We start from the raw sequence: 4156 nt of genomic DNA, 5'->3' as shown, positions 1-4156 counted from the left end.
GTATCTATCTCGGTAGTGAAGGAATGTTTTAATATTCAAGCAGTGTAATTCACCACATTAACAAACTAAGAAAGAAAACCATATAATTATCTCAACAGATGCAGCAAAAGAACACGACATATTCAACATCAATCAGTAATAAATCTTTCAGCAAAGAATATATAGAGATGGCTAGTAAGCCCACACAACCTTAGGCAGTAAGAAAATGCAAATTAAAACCATAAGGAGACACTGTTACCGCCTTAGAGTAAAATTAAAAAGACTGATCATACCAAGTGTTGATGAGGTTGTGGAAAGACTGAAAGTCTCATACACAGCTGGTGGGGAGAGAAAATGGTACAATCACTTCGGAAGACAATTTGGCAGTTTCTTTAAAATGCAAACAGTCCCTTACCATGCGATCCTACAATTTCATGCTAAGTATTTTGTCCAAGAGAAAAGAAAATACACTCCTCTACAAATTTGTACATGAATGTTCACAGTGCCTTTATTTAAGTAATGAAAAGTTGTAAATGATCCAGATGTTATCAACAGAAGACTAGATAAACAAATGGTGGTATATCCATGAAATGAAATACTACTCAGCAATTAAAAAGAATGAAACATTGATACACACACAACAATCTTTCCAAAATAATTATTCCAAGTGAAAGGAGCCAGACCAGAAAACAAACAAACAAACAAACCATAAAAAAGAATGCATACTGTGTAACATCACTTATATAAAAGTCTAGAAAGTGCAAATGGATCCCCACTGACAGAAAGCACATCAGTGGTCGCTAGGAGGGGACAGTAAGATAGAAAGGATTACAGTCAAGAACAAGAATGCTCTTACAGTGCAGAAATGTTCACTGTCTTCCTAATGGTGATGGTTTAATGGGAAACATAAATCAAAACATATCAATTAAATAATTTACATATGTGCAGTTTATTTTATGTCCATTATGCCTCAATAAAGCTGTTTTTAAAAATAAATATGTCGGGCCGGCCGACTTGCTCAGTTGGTTAAGAGGTGGCTTGGGAGTGTGAGCTCTGAGCAACAGGGCCACCAGTTCAGATCCCACATGGGCCAGTGATGCTGCACCCTTCATAGCTAAGATGGTGAACAACAGCTCCACCTGGAGATGGGCTGCCATGAGTCACCAGCAACAGCGTAGGCTGCAGCCCCTGCTGCAGTGGGCTGCCGGGAGCTACCACGAGTGGCTGGCAGCCAGCCAGAGCTGCCAAGAGCCACCATGATTGGTGGTCCGATGGCCAGCGACCAGTCTGCCTCACCAAGGAAGAGCGCAATGATCATAATACCAACATGGGCTAGTGAAGCAACGTCCTCCACAACCAGACTGAAGAACCAAAGGACAGCAACTTGTCTATTCCCCTTCCCCCATTCCCCAATGCTGTTCCCCTCCCCCAAATCCCCAATAAAATCTTTTTTTAAAAAATTAAAAATAGGGCCGGCCGAGTGGCTCAGTTGGTTAAGAGCTCGCTCAAGAGTTTGAGCTCTGAGCAACAGCGGTTCGAGTACAGCCCGAGCTGAGCANGAGCCCCCGTCATTCACCCACAGCTCGTCCCCCTGAGCAATGAGCCAGGGCTGTGTTCCTACCTTACACATTCCTCTCTCCACCACTGAATATTCTCTTTCTGTTTCAGGGAGAATGCAGGCAGAATTAGGTAAGTGTCTTCATGTTTGAGACTTCCCCACAGTTTTCCTGGGCCCCTCCTATTCCACGGTTAGAGCCATCTGGGTGCGCTCTTGGCTCCAGACTGGGTGGGAAGCATGATCAGGTCAATGAGGGCAGCTGGCTCAACACCCCCACCCATTGACTAATGAACTGATCCTCAGACAGGTAGGGGGGTTAGGATGCACATTGGGATGCTGAAACCCCGTAAAATTGTCTGCACATTTTCTCTATTGGTACATTCTGTGGGGTGAGAAACCATAGATTTCGTGAGCTCTCTGAGGGTGTGGACCAGAATGAGAAAGAGCCTGTGGGGCGTCTCCCTCAACCTCTTGCCTGACTTGATACTTGGAGACAAGCCTTCCAGGCTTGTATCAGCGCAGAATATTCTGCCTTTTGTGTCATGGAAACACCAGCAACTGAGTAAGAGTCTTGTAGAGATTTCCTCTCACACTCTCCCCCTGTTCTGTGTTTTTGGTTTTCAGACAGGAGAAGGAAGCATGAGGGGGAAGGTGAGAGAAGGTGTGCTCTCCACCTCCATTATTTCTCCTTTCAAGTCCCTAGTTTATGAATCTTGAGACCCTGAGGTCATGGGTCTCTGCAGAGACAAGCTTGTGAAGGGGACCCTGAAACTGTCTGCAGATGCTGGGGAAGATGTGTTTGTAGAGAACCCCATGGGCTTCAGTAGATCTCTGGTGGACCCGTGACACCCACAAAGGTTAACCACCCTTGGTGTCCTGTCTCCCTGCTTCCTGTTCTCCATGTGAGCACTGACCCTCCTGCTCTGCTTGTTTTCAGAACCCAGAGAGGCCTGTGTACCCTTATGCAGGTATGAATGACTGGAGGGGTGACAGGGGACAGAGCCACGGGTGGGCATAGGAGAGGGAGCTGACCAAAGACAGATATGGGGAACAGGAACATTGAGACACACTGGACTGCAGATTTTAAATCTGTGAGGCCCAGCTCCACCCCAGGGGGCAGCTGCCCCAGACTCATTTCTTGGCCCAGGACTAGGAGGGGAGAGGGCAGGGGGCTGGGTTAGCCAGGGTAGGGGTCAAAGGCTAAGCTCCAGGGACCTGAGGGCACTGGTGACTGGCCAAGGGGATGGACTGAGGGGAAGGAGGGGAAGTTGGGCAGGACTCAGAATGGGAGCGAGCTGGTTACAAGGGACAATCAAGGTCTCACAAAGTGAAGCAGTGGACTTACATGAAGGTACAGTGGTAGGGCTGGCATGATATACAAGAGCTAGGCCCTCACAGTTGGGCATCTCCAGGCATTGCTGAGGCCCCAGAGCCCCACTGAAGATGAGGGACGGGAGGGGGGCTGTCTCTGATGGAGCCTTTGGCTCTTGGTCCTTACCTGATCCCACCACAAGCCATTCTGCAGTGGGAGGGGGTGACCTCTGCACCAAGCCCAGGTCCCTCCTCGGTAACTCATGCTCTCTCTCCCTATGACACCCCAGTGGAGGTGACTCTGGACCCAGTGACGGCTCACCCCCAGCTCCACTTTTATCATCTGAAAACAGTGCGGTAGAGGTACACTTACCAGAAGGTGACCAACTCGAACAAGAGATTTGCAAGGAAGTGTGTAGTGGCTTCTCAGAGATTCCAGGCAGGAAAACATAACTGGGAGGTGGACGTGGGACACAATGAAATGTGGGGTGTGTGTGCCGGGACGACGTGAACAGGAAAGTGGTACATGTGACTTTGTCTCCCAACAATGGGTACTGGGTGCTCAGAATGACAAGAGAACAAGAGTATCTCACATTAACCACCCCGTAAAATCAACCTTTCTCTGAGAACACTTCCTACACGAGTTGGGGTCCTTCTAGACTATGAGGGTGGAGCCATCTCCTTCTTCAATGTAATTGATCAGTCCCACATTTACACCCTGACATATCAGTTTGAAGAGTTATTGAGACCCTACATCCAGTATTACATGAGTGATGAGGAAAACGTGATTCCCATAGTGATCCACCCAGTGTCCCAGGAATCAGAGAAAGAAGCAACTTCAGACACACACAACCTGGAGCCCGCTCCACTGGTGACCACACCCTTCCTGTCCAGGGTGGTGCCCAGAGAAAATCACACCTCACACTTTCTCTCAGGATTCTGAGCTTCCTCTCAGGCTCCAGAGCTCTGCAGTAGATAGCAACATGGTTTCCAGATAGGCGGGCTGGCCCATTCATGTGGGATCAGGGGTCATGGCTGCCCTGAGGCAGGGAGGGAAGGAGGCTGATGGTGCATTTGGTTTGTGCAAATTCTGTAGCCAAAGGACCTTTGACAAGTAACAAACTCTCAGGCTCCTCACCTGTAAAACAGGGACAAGAATTCCCACCTCAGGGTTGAGTGAAGACCAGAGACAGTGAATGTCAAACATTGTCAGTGGCCTGGTATCAGTGGACGATGTGTTTTGTATATTAAACTTTTCCAAAATTGATCTCTGTTTATTTATTCCATATTAAATCATTTTTCTCTATT

The 4156-nt window shown here is 47.7% G+C and overlaps 1 pseudogene; it reads left to right on the top strand.

Annotated features, from left to right (window-relative positions):
* The first annotated feature begins 1647 nt into the window (after positions 1–1647).
* Positions 1648–3791, top strand: LOC109378636 (butyrophilin-like protein 8; annotated as a pseudogene).
* The last annotated feature ends 365 nt before the right edge of the window (positions 3792–4156 follow it).

Source organism: Hipposideros armiger, unplaced genomic scaffold (genome assembly GCF_001890085.2).
Source record: "Hipposideros armiger isolate ML-2016 unplaced genomic scaffold, ASM189008v1 scaffold_2314, whole genome shotgun sequence".
Lineage (NCBI taxonomy): Eukaryota > Metazoa > Chordata > Mammalia > Chiroptera > Hipposideridae > Hipposideros > Hipposideros armiger.
Note: the sequence above shows the minus strand (reverse complement) of the source record. Positions and strands in the feature narration are given on the sequence as shown.